Source organism: Mya arenaria, chromosome 2 (genome assembly GCF_026914265.1).
Source record: "Mya arenaria isolate MELC-2E11 chromosome 2, ASM2691426v1".
In the NCBI taxonomy this organism is placed as follows: domain Eukaryota; kingdom Metazoa; phylum Mollusca; class Bivalvia; order Myida; family Myidae; genus Mya; species Mya arenaria.
In genome coordinates, this window is record NC_069123.1 from 71,462,642 (window position 1) to 71,488,460 (window position 25,819).

Genomic DNA, 25,819 nt, shown 5'->3' on the forward strand with positions numbered 1-25,819 from the left:
CAACTTTCCTTAAACTCTTTTGTAAAGGCATCGTTTTGATGTCCGTGAATAGTTAAGCAGTCGATATAGAGCATGTTTTATAAAGAAATGCTGGCCAAACGGCTAGAACGATAATCTACAAAACTATTCACTTTTTCTCATTTATACTGGCCCTGGTCAGACAGAGTGGTTCTTATCCCTTGTCAGGAAAAAGCATTGCGATTGAATACTCGCTATACATTCATACGCGATGGAAATTTAAACAATAAGAAACATAGGGTACAAATAAGTAGTTCACCGCATCGCTAGGATAGTTCTTTCGAGCGATAACGCACATCAACCATAATGCAGCCATTATAAGGCGCTCTTGAACCAAAATGTATTATATTAAATGTGCTCATATTTGTTTATTTATATTGTATATAACATTTATAACCTTACATGTATGGAATATTTTCAACACACATGTATCTCCTAAGGGTGTCCCGCAGACATTTACTGCGAAATGAATTATAAGAATACGCAAACACACAGCTCTCCTTGGATAGCATTTTTATACTTCATCAGCATTAACATCAAACACATACGACGACGTTCAAAGTAATTCTGTGATTATTACATGTAATGTATCTTATAAAGATAATTAAAAACTAATTCATTAAAGTGATATTATTTGTAATGAAACTGCTCAAACCTACAAAAACAGCAGTAAAAATCCCATTATTTAGCGGCAACTATATGTGAATACTTTAATTGATGTGAACCATGATATCGCAAGACAGGAAATTGTATCTGATTTATTTAAGGTAACAGTTTATCATTCAACAATGGCACATCATCAGATTTCTCCAGTGGAAAAGATCGTAATCGGATACAATCAAAATGTTTTAAGCATATTGTCTAAAATAATATTTATATGAAACACTACAGAGACAAGCCCAGTAGCAAAACGTTTAAACATATACCCCGTTTACTGGCACAGAGTAAACGCCAAAGACATAAAACACAAAAACAAAAAAGCATAAACAACAATCATGGAACAACAGCACAAAACTACACAAACAACACAGTGCATATATACTATATAGAAAACTAGTTGTGTTTATCATGTATTGTTATGTTCAGTCTCGGACCGGTCAGTAAAATGTACATTTACTTGGGGTTTAAACTACTTTGTGTGCACAACCTCACTCTTATCCCAACAAGCCCGATTAAAGTAAAAACGTAAATGGTTAACGTTATCATTAACTTGAGGAAATTATATAATAACACAAATAATAAATAGCTAATAGGAAACCCCGAGTACTTCAATGATAAGGTATCCCGACTCTTTCTGCAAACGAAGGAATACAATTATGAGTACCTAATGCAATTTCTTTTCAAAGATACGATGCAGTTATTGTTTGAAACTATGAAAATCTCACAGTCTGTCTTAGCAAATAAATGGTTAAAACGGTGTGATCATAGAGTTTCATAATGAAAGCATCATTGTTCTAAAACAAAGAAAAAACAGTATACAGTATAAAAAATAAAAGCACAACATATATTTGCTAAATATCTTCTTCAAATAATTACCTAAGTAAAATTTTGAAAGAAAGGGGCGTCACACGCTGAAACATTCCTAGCGAGACAGCAAAAACGTTATTTCTACTGTAACAGTAAATATCAAGAAACAAGTTCAATGTTCTAAACGACCTACCACCTTTCACTCCTGGAAACTAATTTTCTTAGAACAAGTTAATGTCTCATAATCTCTATATAAATGAAAGAAGTGTGTGATAAATGCATTTCATGTAATAGGGTGTAGCTTAAACAATTTAATTTCATTCAATGCATCGTTGTAAAAAAAACGTTTTCAACAGAACAACAAGGACCCGAGTGCATAACTTTTATACCTTGAGATAGATAAAACAAAACTACAACAACGACATGTGAAAGTGAATGTATGTTTTGTTATCTAATTGTTTGTAGAAGAAGAGTTAAGAAGATTCAAATCAGATTTAAGTCCAAAAAAAACAGTGTAACATATAGTCGGCCATTAGCCATTAGCCATCGAACTTGGTGCCACAGATGAGGTCCTGTGCTGGGTCCTGATAATCCGTCTCAAACACAATCCTGTCCAACTCCACGCCCCACTGGTCAGTCTTGGCGCTGACGGTGATATCGTAGGTCCCGTTCATTACCGGAAACCGCCAGCCCACCTTTTTCGATTGCTGCATCACGTTCCATTCATATCCACTGTTCCACCTTTCACGCGTCTTGAAGGAGCCGAGTTTGAAACCGTTGAATCGCACGCTGACGTCATCCGACGGCCCATCGTTCGAGTAATCAATGTTTTTGATCTGCAATACGACGTTGTGATGGTTGTCTGGCGGCCTTATACATAACGTAAACGTTACGTTTTTGTCGCCCAATTCGTCATTGATACGTAACGTCTTGCCTCCGGAGGCGTTGGATCGATACTGCCAGTTGTCTTGACCATTATTTAATGTGTCCTCGAACTCAAACACATAGTCCCGTTTCTGGCCACGAACAGCAATAAGTGCTGTGAGGAAAAACAGCGCTTTTATCAGAGACATGTTCTCGGTTGTAGTAACAAGGTAGTTATGCGATAAATGAACCGAGGACCCTTATATATTGGTAGGCATATGCCGTTATTGCGACTGCACTACGGACATCCATCAAATGTCAATATCATTGTTTACTAGTTTATAATCAGAATTCAAAGGATTTGAAACATTTTGAAATACTTAAAACATTACCAAAAACATTTTAATGGTTTTACACCTTTTTCCCGAAACCATTCAAACCACCTTGATTGAGGGCCTTTCCTTGTCATTGGTAGACGATCGGTGAAAAGGAATATGGCTAATAACGTAACATTTATTTTCATCAAAACATGACAATTCATCTTTGCTACTTATTTCAAACAAAACATTGTTAATTTCATCTTATGTTGTTTTTATATTTGCTGATTATAACTAGATGGCAAAACATGTTTTACTTGGTAATGATATTTAATATTGCCATAAATAGGATACTATTAGTAAATTAAATTGTTGACATGACATTGATATATCAGTTAAGGGAAACAAAACAAAAATGTAAAATACCAGAAGATTCTAGGCGGTTGTTTTTTTAAACAAAAACAGATGTCACCCCCATCATGCTTATCTCACATTTTGTTTCACGACATATTACGTTGGAAGTGAATTATAGTGCGGATTGTGGATGTTGTTTACGCATTGAACCTGGCTGTTGGAGACACAGCGCGTGGACACAAACGGGACTCCCTAGATGCAATTCATGAGATCTCCGAACTCGTTAAATGCTTACGCAAGAGAGACGTAATGTTCGAGTCCTTAAAGAAGCAATCAAGCGGGAGGGGAAAACTCTACCGCACCCATCCTTCCGCAAACCCAATGTTCAGTGCTTTCCGATGCGCCTTTGATGTAGATGTATCCATGATGTAGAGATATTTATTCTTTGAAAGTGTAGCCGTATGATCTATCTTCATACCTAACCCGTTTGCGCATATCTAATGGAAATGCACCAAGTGGCTTGGCTCCTTGTTTCGTTCGTCACTTGTCGCATTTTCGTCCCGCCCAGTAGTTGGTTTTCGCATTTTTACCGCAAAGACCCAACGACATGACAGAAATAAACACCATGCAAAAACCACCAAACATGAACACTCACTCTGAGAGCGTTTTAAGCATTCATTTACAGGAAAAAGTACTTTACTTTGCACTCTTACAGCTGCTGTATTTATAAAAGGTAAATGGCCTTATTTTACATTATGCCATCGTTTGCTTTTCTATATTGGTAAAAGACAAAACTTTAAACTTTTAGCATTTGCATGTATGTATTGGGCAAAAAAACTTATTTTGTGCTCTATCCGTGTTTGCTTTAACGTTTCGACAAAATCCCGCATGTTGTACCCTGAATGCATGTTTAGCATTTATTCGTTGGGCCTAATTTCGCTGCATGGCAACGATTCATTCGAAACAAGAAATATCTTTTTAATCGTAAGCGGAGTGTATGTGAAAACAGCATGAATTTAAGGAGTTTTGGGTTCAGCAGAAGTAATATTTCGAACAGGAAATCGGATTTATCGCCAATATGCAATAAATTGGTTTAGAGACCAGACACCAGATGGTTCCAAAATCGGCAAATACAGTGTTTCATATAAACAAAACTAGAGATTTTAATACGAGCTAGTATGAGGCCGATAATTAAAGTGTTTCCATGATACAAAAAGGTTTTACATGATGACAAAATATTACTTCATTCGGCTGAGTTTACCCGTTTAAAAATAGCGTATTATGGTTTCCCAGTTTATAGTGTGTATATTTAGCATGTGAAAGCCACATAATTAGAACAGATACATATACCAAAGTTATTTTTAAAATCACCCGGGATTTACGTGGTAGAAAATAACTTCAAAAGATGCATGTGTCATAAGCGATGTGATACACCGGTAATTAAGATGCAAACGTTGTACACAACGATATAAATTTAATGTGAGTTTTTGACCATTTCTTTTTTCTTGCAGTTGAATCATCTGGTGTCCAATCTCTTTAATAATATCACGGACCTATAAACAGGTCCATCATATAAACAATCCGTAATTTTGTCGAAAACAAACAGTTATGCTGTTTACGAATCGCAACTTCCAAATGCAATCCCATTATGCAATGGAAATTGATAATATGTGCTTTTATTGTAGTTACAAATAAAGAAAATAAATATTTGTTTCAGTAAGCAATGCTTATCATTTCTAATTAACATTATTATTGATAGCAAAACAAGTCAACAAAAAATAGAAAAATCGTTAGCTTTTGCCAACATATTTTAAGTAGATTTCGACTCAAGCTGAAAGCCCATAGGGCTATCTCGTGTCTGTTTCCTGGGTAGAAACCAGTACTGATCCCCTTTTTCTGAGGCCATGAGAAGGTACCCTGGTGTGGTTTGAACCCGTAATCTTGAATTGGAGGCGGACACCTTATTCACTAGACCACTCTCACATATTCACATTTCAAAGGGCACAATCTACAATATGGCACTGCAAAGGATGTAAATCATTTTATGTAGGCTTTAAAATAAAACTGAAAACTTTTTTTTCTTTATTTGTTTCGCGTTTTCACTTATTGTTTCAGTCCAGGTTGGCATTGCAGTTGTGCTATATTTAGTCCATGAATTTCAGGTGTCTCTTTAGGTCAATGACATTTTTGGGTAATACCTGTGGCTGAAATAGAAAACATAAAATACAACAGAAAAAATAGGAATATTTTCGCATCAATTATTTCAAAAGCTTGTAGAATAGCAATAAAAATAATTCTCAAAATCTTTAATGCTAAACGCTCTGACAGCTTTACTGTTTTCACACCTTAATTTATTTATTTTAGTCTTTGAATGAACTTATTATTGTGAAATGTATGAAAACCAGTGATATCAATCTGTGTACAAAAGATCAGATCGCTTTTCTTCATATTCAAGTTCAAACACGGACGTTTCTGAAAAGGTTCGCGCTCAGCTTTTTGTTAAATACACTTGTGTATGACGTCATAATGTGTGGCAATTCATTAAGAGTGTTAAAACTAAGATAGCAACCGCTGGAGCCCTTAGCGAATATAGATGTTTGATCATATATCGTCTTTGAAGATCACAATATTCATTAAAGTCACCAACGCTAATAATCATTTGACTACGGCTTTGTTGTTGCGTGATTGGCTAATTGGCACTATCACGTGATGTTATCAATGTATTGTAAAGAATTCAAATATCCACCACATCACTGAATATCCCAGTGGCCTTGTGGTTAAAACGTCTATTTTCTATTTTTTTCTTGACTTTACCGGCGTGGGTTCGCACCTCACTAAAAGCAATATACTTTTTTACAATAACTGTATTTTCGTCAGCAATTTCGATATTATAGAGTACAACAATGATAAAATAAATGTGCTTTCAGATGCATTACCGGGAAAACTATTTTTCGTCTACAAACATGAGCGAGTACCTTCAAAGAGTTAGGGAAAAAGGAATTTTTCGGCATTTTCCCAAACAATTAAGATCTGTTTTATTGAGTTTTCCTATGTGACTGTGACTGTGAGTGTGCAGCTTTAAGTTAATCAGTTACCTCCCTTTCCTCTTTGAAAACATTTGTAAGGGGTTTGAGAAATGACAAAGACAAACTTTCAATCTGTGAGAGTGCAGCTTAATACTTTGTTGAAATATTCTGAATGACGATTTTTTTTTGAACCTCCACCTGTGCCAAACTTAAGGACTGATGAACAATTAAAAATATCATATTGCAATTTTACTACGATGTTGTTTTTTATGCAGTCATTCTTAGTAAATTAATTATACAAACATGCAGAATATTATGGCAAAAACCACTTAATGTTGCATTTTTATCCGAATTTTGAAAAAACACAACTATATACCTCATCTGCCAATTTTTATTTAGAGCTAGAAGCCTTTAGGTACCATACTGCCCACTGAAAATAAGAATAAGATCAAAATTTAAATGTCTGCCTTTAATTTGGGAAAGAGGAATGTGTAAGCACGTAAATATAAACCATTTATCCGTGGTTTAAGACATTTTATTAAAAGTAATGATATAAATAAATATACCGAGTTAAGAAAGTCTAACATTTTATCAATCTATGCTCAGTCATAATGATTATTATTATCTTATCATCTGTCAAATGGAAGGCAGACTACTTACTGAAAATAAATGACCTTTCGATTTGGTTCCTCATTATGGATCATTTGGATGTCGGAGACTTCGAACCACTTCAATATCGTACCACTTCAATATCGTACCACTTCGATATCGTAACGCTTCAATATCGTACCACTATAATATCGTTCCACTTCAATATCGTACCACTTCAATATCGTTCCACTTCAATATCGTACAACTTCAATATCGTACCACTTCAATATCGTACAATTTCAATATCGTACCACTACAAAATCGTTCCACTACAATATCGTACCACTTCAATATCGTACCACTTCAATATCGTACCACTTCAATATCGTACCACTTCAATATCGTACCACTTCAATATCGTACCACTTCAATATCGTACCACTACAATATCGTACCACTTCAATATCGTACCACTTCAATATCGTACCACTTCAATATCGTACCGCTTCAATATCGTACCGCTTCAATATCGTACCACTTCAATATCGAACCGCTTCAATATCGTACAACTTCAATATCGTACCACTTCAATATCGTACCATTTCAATATCGAACCGCTTCAATATCGTACCACTTCAATATCGTACCATTTCAATATCGTACCGCTTCAATATCGTACCATTTCAATATCGTACCACTTTAATATCGTACCACTTCAATATCGTACCATTTCAATATCGTACCACTTCAATATCGTAACGCTTCAATATCGTACCACTTCAATATCGTACCATTTCAATATCGTACCACTTCAATATCGAACCGCTTCAATATCGTACCACTTCAATATCGAACCACTACAAAATCGTTCCACTACAATATCGTACCACTTCAATATCGTACCACTTCAATATCGTACCACTTCAATATCGTACCACTTCAATATCGTACAACTTCAATATCGTACCACTTCAATATCGTACCATTTCAATATCGAACCGCTTCAATATCGTACCACTTCAATATCGTACCATTTCAATATCGTACCGCTTCAATATCGTATCATTTCAATATCGAACCACTTCAATATCGTACCACTTCAATATCGTACCATTTCAATATCGTACCACTTCAATATCGAACCGCTTCAATATCGTACCACTTCAATATCGTACCATTTCAATATCGTACCACTTCAATATCGTAACGCTTCAATATCGTACCACTTCAATATCGTACCATTTCAATATCGTACCACTTCAATATCGAACCGCTTCAATATCGTACCACTTCAATATCGAACCACTACAAAATCGTTCCACTACAATATCGTACCACTTCAATATCGTACCACTTCAATATCGTACCACTTCAATATCGTTCCACTTCAATATCGTACCACTACAATATCGTACCACTTCAATATCGTACCACTTCAATATCGTACAACTTCAATATCGTACCATTTCAATATCGTACCACTTCAATATCGTACCACTTCAATATCGAACCTGTTTTAGAGACTTCGTACCACACTAATAAGGATTTTTTTACACGTGCTAATGTTGTCGTAAAAGGAGACAACGGGGTTCTTAAAATGGTGTAAAAAACGGTTCTCTCAATACAACACGGTGTTGTAAAAAAGTGACTGCTCGTGTAATTATCTATTATGTATATTTAAATCATTGTCGATTCAATCATTCACATTAACATTAACATTAACTCAAAAATGTATTAAGACGTTCAAAGAAAATTGATGATTATGACATTTAATGTATTTTAAATAGATAATCAAAAACTAATTCAGTGATATTATTTTAAATGAAACTGTTAAAACCTAGAAAAAAAAACAACAGCAAAACTCCCACTATGCAGCTACATCTTAATATATAATTATATTGAATTATGATATCGCACGACAGGAAAATGAAATCAGATTTATTTAGTGTTACACCAAATTAATGTTTAGTTCCTCGGATTTTTGCCCCAAAAAAATTGGAGCGAGCGAGCGAAAAAAAATTATTTTTTTTTGTCAGTTTTCATAAAAACCGAAGCGAGCGAAGAGCGAATTTTTTTTTTCCTTATATTCAATATAAATAAGAATGATTGTTCAAAATAATTGCCCTTAAACCCATTTTAATGCCATCTTGAACCTCTAATGGACATTGGGAAAATGTCGGAATACATACTATTTATTCATCTGTGTTTAGTACAAACATTATATGGATAAATCTAATTTCTTCAGTTTAACATCATATGCAACTGTATTTAGACATAACTTAGGATTGATTTTGGATTTGTAAAAAATGATCACTTACACAGGCATCATCAAATATCAGACATCATATAACATAGACTAAATTTTGTTCTTATTATCACAGGAAATGCAATGACATGTGCTTATTAAAACAAAAAGAACAAGGGTATTTTTGAGAGTACTTTTTTGGTTATTTAGATGTTTTTATGCACCGGCCAATTGTATATGCCCCCCCACCCTAAGTCCGGAATAGCGGGGACTTTGACTTCCGGTCCCTCACACTGCTGGTAAAATCCCTCCCAAATGGCCCCGCAACCCCTAATACCTATGTGAGGCCCATTCCCGACTATTTTCAATATGAAGACAAAACCACATTCACTAGTCACTGCGGGGCCACCTGAAAGGTAAAAACACAGCCCATTGCCTCTGCTGTCCCCGGTATACCCCTGGAACAAGGGCGAGGGGTGGGCGCGGCAGTGGTTACAATTGACAAGTGCATTACAATCCCGGATTATGCTGCAAATAAAAACAAAATATAAGGTGATAAACTTTAAGCTTACTTATGTTGAGGTATATCCAGACCAGTGTTTATATCGCTATTTGTGAAAGATATTTGTTCAAAACTGTTGTTTCGCCAGAATTTGATCAAAAATGAGCTTGATACATCAATTTGGACCAAACAATGACTCATGTTCCAGTTAAGTTGACCTGTCATCTTCAGCATCGTCGTAACGAGGTTAAATTTTGGTCCCTTGTATTATGACTTGAATAAAATATTAAGTTGATCATTCCAATTTCCATTTAAAACGAGTCACTAATTACGCAATATAATCGCTACCAGTCTCAAAAACACATGCTTTATTGCATAATGATTGCTTTAAATAATGATCCTTTAGTGCATGAGACGATCAACAATGACTTCAAGCATGCTCAAAACATACTATTTGTCAAAAATAAGATTTAATATCCAAACTTCGAGCCACATTGTTTATACCAGAAGCCGCCATTTTGATTGAATTTATTGAAACCCATGCTAAACCGATCGATATACAGTATAAAAACACTACGCATCGGTAACTTCCCTTTACAAAAACACGTAAAGTAGCGTAGAAAAATTATACTTGATTATTTTAACCCTTTTAATAAATTATTAACTGAAATAAATCTGCTTGACGATCAAAATGGAGGTGCGGGCGCACAATTTTTATTATTTTTTTTTTTCATTTTCAAAAAAATAGGAGCGGTAAATCCGCGGAACGAAATATCAATTTGGTGTAGCCTAAAGGGGACAGAGTTTCCTTCAGAAATAACAAATGATTAATATAGAACGAAAGTCCGATAGAATCAAAGTGTTTTAGGCAATTTGTCAAAAGTCCTATTTGTACAGTAGATATCATGAAACATGTTTTAAAGGCCATCAAATCTATAAGAGTATATATATTTTTTTTATTTAAGCCTTCAACAATTACAAATAATACAAAAGCTCTAGTGGAATATACTGAATATCCGACAGAATCAAAGTGTCTTATGCATAGAAAATAGAAAGAAAATTATTTGTACATTAAATATAAAAACAACAACATTTTTTTTAATATAAATTCAATATAATGTTAATGATACAATAACGGAAGAAGATGATTTCATCGTTGTAAAATTGTGGTCAACACAACATCGAAGACCCGAGTGCAACTTTTGTATTTTAAGCTAACACAATAAAAAACAAAGCAAATTATAAATGTTTATGTATATTTTGTTTTCCTAAGCTTTTGTAGAAGAAGAAATCAGAACTAATAAGTCCAGAAACAGTAACATTTGTAACATCCAGTTGGTCATTAACCATCGAACTTGGTGCCACAGATGAGGTCCTGTGCCGGGTCCTGATAATCCGTCTCAAACACAATCTTGTCCAACTCCACGCCCCACTGGTCAGTCTTGGCGCTGACTGTGATATCGTACGTCCCGTTCATCACCGGAAACCGCCAGCCTACCTTATTCGATTGCTGCATCACGTTCCATTCATGTCCGCTATTCCACTTTGCACGCGTCTTGAAGGAGCCGAGCTTGAAACTGTTGAATCGCACGTTGACGTCATCCGACGGCCCATCGTTCGAGTAAACAATGTTTTTGATCAGCAATAAGACATTATGACCGTTGTCCACCGGTCTTACACACAACGTAAACGCCACCCTTTTTCTGCCAAATTCGTCATTGATACGCAATGTCCTGCCTCCGGAGGCGTTGGATCGATACTGCCAGTTGTCTTGACCATTATTTAATGTGTCCTCGAACTCAAACACATAGTCCCGTTTCTGGCCACGAACAGCAATAAGTGCTGTGAGGAAAAACAGCGCTTTTACCAGAGACATGTTCTCGGTTGAAGTAATGCGGTAGTTGTGCGATAAATGAACCGGGAACATTCGGTTTTGCCTTTTATACTGGTCGACATATGTACTTTGTCGTTATTTCGACTGCACTATGGACATCCATCAAATGTCATTATCGTTGTTTACTAGATTTATAAGATTTATAATAAGAATTCAAAGGGTACGAAACATTTCAAGATACCATTAACATTACCAATTGTTTTAATGGTTATATGGCTATTTTCCTTACGTTCTTTACTACCATTCAGAACACCTTGATCGAGGGCCTTTCCCCGTCGTTTATAGATACTTTGTGAGAAGAAATATAAATTATAATGTAACGTTTATTCTCATCAGAACATGACAATTCATCTTTAAAGCAACTATTTTCAAACAAATCATTGTTTAATTTATTATTTTGTATTTTCTGATAATTACTAGATTGCAAATAAACTTTTTTCATGTTAATGATAATTAATTGAATTGCAGCTATAAAGTGGACATTATTAGTAAATCACTTGTTGACATGACATTTGTAAATCAGTTTAGTGAAATCAAAACAAAGAAGTTAAATACCAGTACAAACTAGACGGATATTTTTGGAAACAAAAACAAATGTCTCCTCCATCATTATGAGGTGTGCATTGAACACAAACGTTGTGAAAATAATTGAAGATGAAACTTTCTCGGAGCAACAAGGGTGTAGACCCTCGGAGCAACAAGGGTGTAGACTTCTCAATTTAAATGGTTTATTCAAGAATAAAAATGTAGAAATTGCCTTCCTCTATAATTTAAGAATGAAGAAGTGCCAATAATATGTTATACATATAAAAGGTATATTTTAAATTTCAAAATAGTGGCATAAGATAACATTTCTGCAAATACATGTACATCTTTTTCGAGAGATTATATTAACTCCGTGAACCGTTACAATGCTGTTCAACATATTGTTACTGGAGATTTCAAATTTATTAAAAAAATCACCTAACACAAATGGTAAATAAAAGTCCTCAATACCGGATAGCATCTGAAACTTATGTCCATACATGTAAATAAGAATTGATAGAAACTTTATCTAAACAGTTTACAAGATGGTGTAAAAGAGAAGGTGTTGAACTTATTGCCTAAATGCAGTGTATGAATAAAGTATCTTCCCTTATAGATAAGAAAATTGAGTTTTTTAACAATAATCAATAAGTCTATTTCGATAACTCCAAAACGTACGATGTAAATCAAATCCTTACATAAAAAAATATGTCGTCGTTCCAACTGAAAAAACTCAGCTTATTATGTAATTATAAATTGACGTTGACGTTTAAATTATGTAAATATTATCATTGATGAGTTACAACATTCTAGACCTTACGTTCCTACTCGAATAAAACAGTATTCTTATAAATCATTTTGATTCGAAAGATCAATTTCAAGTTGTGTTGAATGATGATCATAAAAAACACATTCCAATAACTTCACTGGTTACCTAAATAAAATAAAGCGTATAAATCACGATTTAAAGTTAATTCGTTTTATTTTCTACTAAACTGGTTTCGATCTTAAGTTCTCTGGAAGTAATCTCTTTCGGTTTCGATAATTCTTTAGAAGTAGTTGATAATATTGAAAGTAGACGATAAAGGGCCTCTGTGCTTAATGCTTATGACTTTCAACGCTTTATACATATATTCCACAGTAATTAGTTGCAAACAAATTGATTCCTCTTATCGAAAAAAAGAACATTTGATAGGGAGAAGGCTTTTTATATGACCGTTAATGATAAAAAGGCTTTTTTTACCAATGATCGCTCATATAAATATATATCTATGGGCATGCCCAGATGTTATTGAAGTATTACCTTTGTTATGATAATTGTTTTCTAAAATTGTGTACACGTTTATATAAGCAAACACTAGGTATTTCAATGGGTGCTATTTACGCACCTTTACTTGCTGATCTTTCTTATACTGCTAAGAAAGTGAAAATATGTTAAAAATATCTACGTCTGGAGATCTTGCCGTTGTTGATAAATTCAATAAATACTTTTAGATATATAGACGATATTCTGAGTTTGGAAAATCCGGTATTTACAGATAATATTAAAACGATATACAATACTTTGAAGAGTACTTGCCTTCTTGGTTTTGAGAATGAATTTCTAATAAAAACTATAAAGTTGAATACAGCGTCTTTATATTACTGGGCTTTCAGTCCTTTGATTAATTTAAAATTTGCAGATTCGGGTTATCTTTAAAACCTTTTTTTCATTTGTTCGGTTCACTCGAAATGTTCAGCGTATGACGTCACTTTGTTTACAAAAATAGTTATCATTTGGAAGAAGATTTTAGCAAATATATATTGTATTTTGATTATTTATATTGTTTTCTTTGTTTATTTCCCGATTTAGTACAATGATGGTTTTCATTATGAAACTCTATGAAAACACAGTTTTAAACCTTTCAAACAATAACTGCATCACATCTTCGTAAAGTTTATGCATTATGTACTATAAATTGTATTCCTTCGTCTGCAAATAGAGTATGGATCCCTTATCATAGAAACACATGACGTATACCTATTAGTTTATTATGATTTTGTTTTATTTCTTAATTTTCCTCAAGTTACGGCATACTTTAATAACATTTACCATTTACCGTTTTTACTTTTTACGGGATTGTTGGAGATAAGAGTGAGGTTTTGCCACACACTAGTTTAAACGCCCAGTAAATTTACATTTTACTGACCGTTTCAAGGCGGTACCTAACAATAATTGATAAACACCCCTAGTTTTATATATTACAAATGTAGTGTCTTGTTTGTGGAGTTTTGTTTTAGTGTTCGATGTTTCTACTTTGTGGTTGTTGATTTTTGTGTTCTATGTCATTGGCGTTGACCCTGTGCCATTAAACATGGTTTATGTTTAAACTTCCGACATATGGACTTGTTTCTGTATTTTATCGTATAGATTTTGTAACAGAAACAAAGTGAATATACCAGAAACATGCAGGTTATTGACACCACGCCGATTGCGATAAGGCTACGCCTACAGTATCACCTGACCCTTCAGTAAGGGCCCTCCGACATGAACACGGAAGCAGGCGATAATTATACAGAATTTATACTTGACAATCAGATAAAAAATGCATGGAACATGGTAAAACATAGCAATAAAAGCTGTATAACATTAAATTAGTTAATTATTATAATTAATTAAATTTAATGCTTGATTCAGGTAGAAACAATTTAATGTCTTAACTTTAAAATAATTAATTTCTTAAAAACATCGGAATTTTGTTTCATTAAAAAATAAGTCTCCATTGTTAACCTCAAATTTAGGGAAACAAATCATGTATTAATTTCCTTTACGAAAGTCAACAAAAATAACTTTTGTTTAGATCAAATGGATTTTGCTGTTTTTCTTCCTTTTTCCATTAAACATCACCTTTTATACAAGTTTAGTGAATTAGTATTATTGATAGAACTACCGTAATAGTTTGTGTTTAATATATAGAAAACAGAGTAATTACAGTATTGTTGGTAAGTGCAGATTGTCGGAGGTTATAACGGATAGCAACGAGCAACTGATAAGCTCCGCCTAATCTGGACACTGATTGGTCAGACGGGTATCGTCCGGCTAGTTTAACTGACAGGCCGCGTCATGTTAATTACGCAGTTATTTTAGTTCATGGTTTTCTGAAATACCCTATTTTCCTGGTAGTTATATTCTCACTTTAGTCAGAACAGTTTGTATTGGAATATAGCAACAAAACGTAATCGAGACTCTTTGTATTGCTTGTAGTAAAGCAAGCATTTTGAATCATGTTTTATACAGTTATTAAAAACCGAAGTAATTTCAAAGTCTACCAATAGTACCATGTCAGTTGCTACCCCTCCACCACATTACATGAATCAATCGAAGCGGAAACTTCCTTTGACAACTGCTCTCTTCCTGTTCCCTTATGTTTAACTGTGGCGTTGACTTAGAACTCGCTTGATGGGAACACATATTGTACTCGTTGTCTTAAGAAGGGGATTCGGAAATACGCAACGGACACAAATCTCTGACCGTAAAATGTTACCTAGAGCTTGCGTTGGACCACTTTGATGTAAGTGCAGCAGTTCGTCTGGACATGCTGAATATTTGACACGAGATTTTAAGAAATCTTTCAAAGGTTGTTAAAGATACAGGGTGATTATGAAAGTATACACACAATCTTTTGCTAGAACCTTTGTCACTGAGCTGTGACGTTGACAGTGAGTCCGCATGCCTGGAATGTGGTGTCTGCATGTGTTCCCGATGATGATAACTTTACCAAACCTTCCTGAAAATAATTCAACGGGTTTGGTAGATATGGAGCCGACATGAAATATATGTCACTAAACATTGACCTTGACATTGAACCAGTACGAGTGTATGTTCTGTATGTCTGTTGACATTTAACATGAGTTTCATGAAAATCCTTAAAAAAATAAGCGATTAAAAGCGGACATGAAATATATGGCTCCAAACTTGACACCGAGCCTGAAGTGTGAGTTTAGCTAGTGGTCTTGATGTAGACGTGCTGACGGACGTACGCGTTGAAATAATATGCTCCCCTTTTCATAACATTACCTCTGTACATGGGGTAGGTATTAGTGTTAATAATACAATCTGAACAAAAAATAGTATAAATAAAGAATGAAATATACATGATGTGCAGTCAGCCGTTTGTCAAAAAAGTGTAATAAATGCTAAGACCATGTTTTTATAGATCAATTTAATTGCAAACGTAGGCAGGGTGTAAAGACTGCTATTTGTCAAGGAACAATTCCATTGCAATGGTAGGCAGTGACCAAAGGCTGTTATCACTACGGTCGAAAATACATAGATCTATTTCATTGGTTGGCAGTATGCAGAAGATACGAATTGCTTGGCAGAGTATTCCTATATCATTTCTTATCCAATGGAAGACAGTTTGCTAAATTTCAAATTGCCATGGTGGGGGATTCATGGATTAATTTCAATTGGTAGATAGTGTGCAAAATCCGTGATTGCAAATTTATTTGTATTTATTAACAAATTACAATTAACACAAACACAGATGTAGGAAAGTTTTTAGGACAGATTTATGGGTTAAGGTATGTTGAACTGTTTAAATATAAATAGTTTATATGATGTATTGCAATCGTGCTGCCTGATGTATAAACCTATGATCAGAAATGGCTAATTAATCTTCACTATATATCGAAGTCATTCGATACAATTGATTATTGTAAATCGATCTTCATTTTCAAACATTCTGTCATGTGGACTTGTGGCTAAATTCAGAGACAATGAGGATATACCAAAGCTGCCTTTCGTCCCCCTTAGGTGCATGTATGTGGAAAATGTGTGGTTGGAAGCTCAGGTATACAATAATAATGAAATTGTGTCAGTTGCTTAGCTTAAAGACGACGTATCTGGGCAATTGGTAGAGGGAGACCGCCCACAACCAATCATGTGCCTGTGGTTGAATGATACCACATGACTAACAACCAGCTGCAACTCTGCAATCCGAACATTTACACTCCGGTGATATGAACCAGTAAGAACAGGCAGCCAATGAGGTCCTGCTGCTCCATAACGCCGACAGGGGGAAGCAGATAACTACATAACTTTAATAAAGATTCCAAATATGTTTTTACAGGAAATCAATGTAACCTATAATTAAATTTTATAGTATAATAAAGAAGAGTTTGCTCTAGAATTAGTTTACTTTGTAATATATACTATAAGAAATACGTATTGAAAAAGAAGAGTGAACGCAAACATGATTTTGAATAATTTGTCATATAAGTTGAGATTGAAATTGACTCGAGTTTTGTGATACTGGGGCCAGTTTTAAATAATTACAATTATTTAGAATTGATATGCTATATAAGATTATAGTTTTAAACATATAGTTTCTAAGCAACTATATTGTATAAGTTAGTATTGTACATGCTTTTCAATTAAATTCTATGTGAATATATTATGTGCAGATAATGTTTGCGTGTGTATGTAATAATTAAATACATATTTCTATTTTTACATAGACAAAAATTTAAGGCCAGTGAAGGCATTATAGCATTGATCAGCAAGTATTATTATTTGAACTGTAACAATGTACTTAATTTCCATTAGATAATTAGCGCTTGGGAAAGCAGAATCATGATTCACATATTTATGTTGTGGATTTTGTGATTGTTGGCCATTATTTAAACACGAAGTATTCATGGTGTGGTTTTTATGATGGTGGGACCTTATTTAAATATGGCACATGTATTAAATGTATAATGTTCTGATGTTGAGCCGTTTTTAACACTGTACATGTATTTATGCTATAGTTATTATTGCATCCTGAACGAACACATTCAGGCAACTTGTTCATCGTTTATGCCAATGTATCTAGAATATATGACAAGTGAACGTTTGTGCTGGTATATGGTCTTTCTATTTTTCTCCTGTCCGTATGTAAATACGCCAAGAAGCGGGCAAACATGCACCAAGTAGAGGGTCAAAAATGCATCAAGAAGCGAGACAAAAATGCGCCAAGAAGTGGGCATAAATGCACCGAGTAGCGGGACGAAAATACGATACATAATGCGGCGCGTTTCTCCTCAACACGTCCACCGCTTGTTGCATTGTGGCCGACATGTAGGCATGAAGGTTTTTTTTTAGTAAGTCTTCATACCGTTTTGCGCATACCTACTGGAAATAAACCAAGCGCTTTGGTCTATGTTTCACCCGTAACTTGGTACTTTTTCGTCACGCCAATTTCGTCAGATTTGGATCTTCGCATTTTCGCCGCAAAATGACATTGCAGAAATTAGTCACCATGTAAAAGCCATCTGACATAAACATTCACCCTGAAGCATTAATTTTTACGACAAATAGTATATTTTGCACTCTTAAGCTTTTACATTAAATAAAAAGGCGCGGTCTTATTTTCTATGCTGTTAGCGTTTGTATTTGTACTTGGGGCTAACGGCATTTTTTTTTAGCGTCTGTATTTATGTGTTATGCGAAAAACATTATTTTGTGTTCTATCGTTGTTAGCATCTACATTTCGACAAAATCCTTTGTGTTGTACTCGACATTGTTTTGAGCATTTATTCGTTGTACCTTACTTTGTTACTTTGGCTTTATTGAATTTTGATCTTTTGTGTCTAGTGATAGCTCAAGCAGCAAGTACATTCTGACCTCGGTCTGATGACATGTTATGACGGACCTCCATCGGCGGTGGAATCTAAGAAAAGGCGTTCACGATCCTTGAGTCAATGGCCAAGACTTGACAAAAGTGGAAGCCTTAACACCGTGAAGAGCCCAAACCTAACAAAAATGTTATGAGGCCACGAGCGATTATAACCATTTTCAATCCTTATAAAGAAGGCCCTATGTACTGTAATAATCAACAAGCAATTGTTTTGTGTTGATGTTATGTGCTTGTTTCAGGAAAGCTATTAATTGTTAAATCAAAGTATGTCGAAATGAATTTGTCGATGGCAGGCATATAATAATACATCGGTAACCGATGTATTATTTTATGCCTGCCATCGACTTTCAATGCATATATGGACTAAATTGTCTCATTCCTAGTAGGCTTACCCTACGAAATGTAAGGTTTCATTCATAGTTTGCTCATTTTTCAGCTTTCCGTGTCATTAAAACATCATAACTTTGCGATCTGTAAAAAACACTGCTTGTATTGTGCAGATCTTTGTGGATATTGGTGAAAGGGTGGGTGTGAGCTAGCCACCCAGTAAGCCTTATCAGTTTTTGTCATTCATGCATTTGTTTCAGTATTATAGTGTTCGGGCTACACAATGAGCATTTTCGGTGTACCCAGTTCCTAGGGTGGTGGCGGGGTAGTGACTAGCCACCCAGTTAGTTCAATCGGTAGAGTTTCATACAAAGTGTGTGTGATTTAAATCCAAAAAGCCGAGTTAGTTATGTTAGCATTACTTTACTTGTCTTCCCATAGTACTTGCTCATGGCAGATCATACTTTACATAGAGCTCAATTTCCTCCTAGGCTGTGGATAAACCCACACAGGTTTTTGTACGCAATATATTTGTCTTGATCAATTAGTCTCAATTAGTTTTTAATGCCTTCGAGTAATTTGTCTTTCTTTATAACTTACAAAAAACCATCAACTGATAAATACTCAATTGAACATTTTCATCAGTAAATAAAATACTAATATATAAAATATGTTGTCAGATTACTAAAGCTTTTAGATAGTGTATGCCATAACTTTTCACATTTTCAGTTATTCTTAACAAGTTTCCTAAATACATCAGCCATCTGTATGCAAACCTGTGTAATATTGGGTATAATTTAGGATCAGAACAGAAAAGAACATATAATATTAAAGATATATTCGCCTATGAGCAATACTTAAATGTTCTTCAACATTAATTACAATTCTATGTTAGTAGATTAAGAGTTTCGGTGAATTCTTTAAGGATCGCAAGTGATATCCATAGATATGCAACTACCAATATTCCAAGGAATAAACGTTACTATACTTTTTCGTAACTCTCGTGAATTAAGAGATGAATATCACTTCGTATTAACTTGTCCTTGTTATATTGACATTAGAAGAAAGTATATTAAGATATGTATGTTATCATATATTATTTTATTTCTATTTGTATTCAACCTACATCGGTTCTGAATTATCTGCCTTGTTAAATTCCCATTTGCAAATGCGCTGGTATTATTTAAAATATTTTTTGTTCTGTTTTAAACAGTAAATTTGCCATAAGAGAACTTAAGCATTTATTAGGCTATTACAGTCAGCGTTATAGGCATTTCTACGGAATTGTCCATGTTGTGTACATGTTTTATCGAAATATATTTGACATAATTTTACACTTTTTTGTTTAGAAACTAATAATGTATTTGGAGGATGCACTCTAGTTAACTAGTTTAAATACCCAGTGATATGTAAGAGTAACCATTCCAGGGCGGGAATCCCAACACACACTTATACGCCTTTATTTTGCTACCAGTATTTGTATTGTTTTTGCTCGTTAGTCTCAAGTTCAATGTCTAATTGAAAATTACCTCATGCCTCTTTCAATGATTTCCTTGAACTTGTGTTTGTTTCATTTTTTTCATTTCGTCTTTTTTTTTCTGAGGCCATGATAAGATAATGGTTGGAATTATTCCTGCAGCCTTATAGTCTATTATCCACTAAACCACTCTCACCTATTCACATTTCAAATGGCCCAATTGACAATATGGCATTTTTATGGGTGTGCCCTACTTACGCATTTTCTGTAGACTTTAAAATAGAACTGAACAAAATTATTTCTTCATTTTCGGTTCGCCAATGCCATCATAAACCAATTATTATGTCAGTGTCTAGAAATCAGTTATATAAGACTGCGGACAAAGTATCAGATTACAGCGTTCATATTTAATTTCGAAAATTGATGTTTTATGGCTTAAAGCGATAACAATATTTTCAATTGAGATATGTTTTATAATGATTTATCTTATGTGACTTAACCGAATGCATCTATGCCAAAACCAGCCGATTCTGAACACTTCTGAAAAACTAAACTGTCAATCTGTGAATGTGTATCTTTCAAGATGCACTCTTACTCCCAAATAAGATGTACCACAATTAATACAAATGCTATAATTTTCCGAAAAGGATGAATAAATATCACAAACAATGATTCTAATGAAGGATACCGTGTTGAATTTGAAAGAAGGTTGCGGATAGCACGGTATTTCTATCTTATGAGACGAAAGATGATCACTGCTTCTTAAGCACTCACCAGTCATTTAATATTTTGCGTTTTCAACTTATGTATACACGTTAACAATCTTATTATCAGTAATTAATAGTTTCCATAAATGCATGATCAAGTAAGTAGTTAAAAGTTTATGGCTTGAAATTTATGTTTGTTATATATGTGTATGCATTGATTTTAAATAAGAGTCTTAAAAGTTTTGTCATGTTGAAATTATACTACAATATTGTTATTAAAATATTTTGGCTCAAACCAGTAATTGTTGTATAACAATCTGGATTTTGAAGAAAAGGCACTACCAAATCCTCATCTGCAATATCTAATTTAGAGCTGGAAGCCTATTGGTATCAAACTGCCCTCTGAAAATGACACTACGATCAAAATTTAAATGTCTGCCAATCATGGACACAGCAAAAAATTCAGGATTTTTCTGCACCACCAATAGTTGATATGATATAGTTTTACGTTTAAACAATTGTGATGAATAAATAGATTTAAATAAATATGCCACTGAGAGTGACAGATAAAATTTGGGGAAGAAGTATATTTAAACACGGACATATGAACCATATTTCCGTGGTTTAAGACAACTTACTATAAATAATGAAGTATATAAATATCCCGGGTTAAGCAAGTATAACACATCATTTATCATATTATCAATCAGTTAGATCTAGACTTATTTTGTATTTAAAAGAAATTAAATAAGACATCTTTGTTCATGATATTTGCCCCTGAAAACTGAAGAAATGATTTTATCTATTTCTTTTTTACTAGCATTTGTCATAGGGAAGGCAGACTTACCCGACCCACGCAAAATAAATGTAATGTGTTAAACAGCAGGCTACGCAAATAGTCTGAAGAAAATAATATAGTTTCTGACGAGCAGAATGGCTTCAGGAAACGTAGAAGCACGACGGATCACATTTTGTCTTTATTTGATATTCTACAAGGAAGAAGTCTCGTAAATCTACTTTTTTTGCCTTTATTGATTTTAGAAAAGAATATGATACTATTGATAGAAATATACCATGGAATAAGCTATTCGATCTAGGTATTGGTGTTATAATGTTTATTATCTATTTCTTTTTTACTAGCATATGTCAAAGGGAAGGCAGACTTACCCGACCCACGCAAAATAAATGTAATGTGTTAAACAGCAGGCTATGCAAATAGTCTGAAGAAAATAATATAGTTTCTGACGAGCAGAATGGCTTCAGGAAACGTAGAAGCACGACGGATCATATTTTGTCTTTATTTGATATTCTACAAGGAAGAAGTCTCGCAAATCTACTTTTTTTGCCTTTATTGATTTTAGAAAAGAATATGATACTATTGATAGAAATATACCATGGAATAAGCTATTCGATCTAGGTATTGGTGTTATAATGTTTACAGCTTTAAAGTCCATTCGTAATACGGTTTCCTCTTGTGTCAGTGTTAATTCCTATAAAACTGAATGGCTTGATCTATCCATTATTGCTTTGTCAAATTATCTCAAATCGTTTGGTATTGGTCTGTCTGTTAATGACGACAAAATCTGTGTTATTACGTATGCCGATGACATTGCTCTGTTAGCCGGGTCCGCAGATGATATGCAGTTACTTATGTCTGCATTGGGTGACTGGTGTTCTATAAACAATATGCATGTTAATTCTACTAAAAGCAACATAGTCCATGTTATGCCTATTTCAGTATCACTTATAGTATACAACTTATAATTTTGTGTCTGGTTCTAGTCAGTTAACAACGGTAGATAGATATACTTGGTATACCTTGGTGTGGTTTTCCACGAACACTTAGATCTAAATGTTACTGTCAAGTCTGTTGTTCAGAGTGCAAGTCGAGCCCGAGGTTTACTGATTGCTAAATGTAAGATTGTTGGAGGACTCCCATGGGATGTATTTACAAAACTGTATGACGCAGTTTTTTGGCCTGTTGTGAATTATAGTGCTCCTTTTTGGACGGTACTGCAAGTATATCTCGATGTAAAATATTAATTCTTAGTTCAAAATGAGGTGTATGAAAACACACAGTGGACGCACTTTTTTTCTCACCTCGATCGTTATCATTAATTACCTCGGAAGAGATGGCCGTATTTAAGATCGATCAAATTGTTTTGGACGAAAAAGGTTTGTAAATTATTATTTTATTACGACGATGAAAAACACATTTTGTATAAAAATGTTTGATTGATACTACTTCTACAATATGTTTTTCAATTTTAGTTTATGGAAAGTTTATTTTGTAGAAGTTTAATTTTAGATTGTCGTTAGATTTTCGTTCATTAATAGTCGTATTGAGCGTACATTGAAAACACAGCCATGTTAGTTTGGTTTGAGAAAGCAGACTGATGAGTGATGGTATCATGGTTTAGTCTTAAGTAAGTACCATTTTATGAGGTAGCTCTTAATGAAATAATTAGTTTTGGTAAAATATATTTAGCGAACAGGTGTTTATTTTCACTGCACTCAAACGGTATAACATTATTTAGATATGTTCGCAGTTTGTTAACTTGCTGCAATAACAAAGTACGTGTGTAGGTTGTTATTCCGAACGGGATTCCGGGTTTAATCATATTTCGTCTATAAAATATAATAAAAACAAGAAATATAACCAGATAATGTTATTTTATATTAGTTACGTAGACAAAATATAAATACCCAACGAATAATTACAAGTTTGACGGGGTTTTCTTCATTTCATTCAGTCAAAACATAACGATATATACATGAAGGGCACATGCAAGGCTGCACTTCACAGTTTTACAACAACCAGAACACTTTGACCATGGCTGAGTTGTAACAATTGCATTTACGAGGTCTCTCTCGAAGCTTTTCGGAGATGGCCGAGTTATTACGATTTAGTCGAGTTGTTCTGCGCGACATAATTGTTGTCTGTGTCTGTCAAGTTTTGTTTTATTGGAAAGGTTAATCATGTGTTTTAATGCATGTAATGTTTGTTTTGTGCAAAAAAGCTTTGTACTTACATGGTAAAATATGAATATAAACCCTTTTATCCATTTCATACCTAACATACTTCACTAAATACAATTTTAATATTTTTTATAAACCCCCGGTTTTTGCACAAACCCGTTTAGACGTTAGGGATTGGAAGAATCCCGTTTAACATGTCTATTATTCTATTATTTTAGGCTATGTGTATAGGTTGCTGTGCGAAGGAAGCAGAGCAACAATGGAATTTTTGAGTAAATGCATCTTTGTTTACTGACTGAATTAGATCTTGATTGAAATTGTGTTTTAGGTGTGTTATCAAATGTCTACAGTGTTTTTGATATTCGTGTATTGATCGCCTAAAGTAGCAACAACTACAAACTATTCAGTTTTGTTAGGAGATTTTAATTATGATCATAATGAAAGCGCTTCAATTTCAAACTTGGTCAGCAGTAATTTTCTCTTACACCTGTCAATAAATTATAAGTTACAACTAAATATGGCTTATACTTAGACATATCTATACAACATAACAGTTGAAATGGTGTGTCAGCCATATAACTAGGTGCTTAGCTGCTACCATAATGACTGGCTGATCGCCAAAAGGCGTGTCGGGAAATATTGCTTGATGTATCATCCGATGCGTTTATGGCTCTCTCCAACTCCTCCCATAATAAATTGGCATAAGTTGTGAAATACAATGGGCATTCATCTTTCTAATCAATAACACAATTGGCCTTTCGATTTCATACAAAGATTTGTTAATTGATGGGTTACTCTATTAGCAATTAAACGCGAAAATTTCACGCCATACACAGTGTTGCATCGTTCTACTGAATTGAAATTTTAGCCAAAAATGCATCTATAAAATGCATGTAAACTATTTCACACTTGTAGAAGCGGATAATAGCATCGTCATTTATATACTCAAAAAACTTTTTCATACCTGGAATTCAGAAATTACCATCATGTTCTTGTTGTTTCATCGGTTTTGACCAGTGGTGACCCATATAAGAACCCCATTGCAGTAATTTGATTGTCATCCTGACATTGCAATTGAGTATCAGAAATAAAGAATGACAATTGAACTTGAAGTTTACATGGAAATCAAGTAATTCCGTCTAAGACGTTCAACATTTCTAACCGCTAACTCCTCATGCCTCCTCTATGTTCTTTAAGCAAATTCCTGCACACATGTGCAGGCGACGTCAGCAGGCTTGAAGGTGAAGCTCAAGATATTGTAGCTGTAATATAATTGAATATAGTGATTACCTAATGAATGATTGTTAGATATATTAGTGTATGGTACTTTATTATTTTTATTATCACATGATTCAAAATTTAACATACTCCCTGCTTTTTATATATAAGCTGCATTTTACACATTTCACTGGGTATGTCACCGGTGTCATTTTAAACATTATTACTCGCTTACATGTTTATTGTTTATTAAAAAACCCTGAGGGATACAAAAAATATGGAAGCAACAATTGAGCAGATTCGTTTAGCTAAGAATGCAGGAAATCACACCATTCGCACTACAAAAGTCTCGATCTTAGGAGGGGGACACCCCTACCCTACCCATCCCATTAGTGAGCCTCTTGGCTCAGTATTGTTGCACTACTAATGAACATTAGATCCTTTATTTTTCATATAAAGAATTCATTGTGCTGTTAAATTGCAGTAATATACTAAACCATATTATTAAATTATAAGATACTTTTTTGCAGATGACCTTTATCAAAGAAGCATTTGAAAAAATCATGTGGGCTATACCCGAGTTAAAATATTTTGCCTGTGAGAATGCGGTATACCACAGGAGCCCAGATGGCATTTTTTGATAGCAATA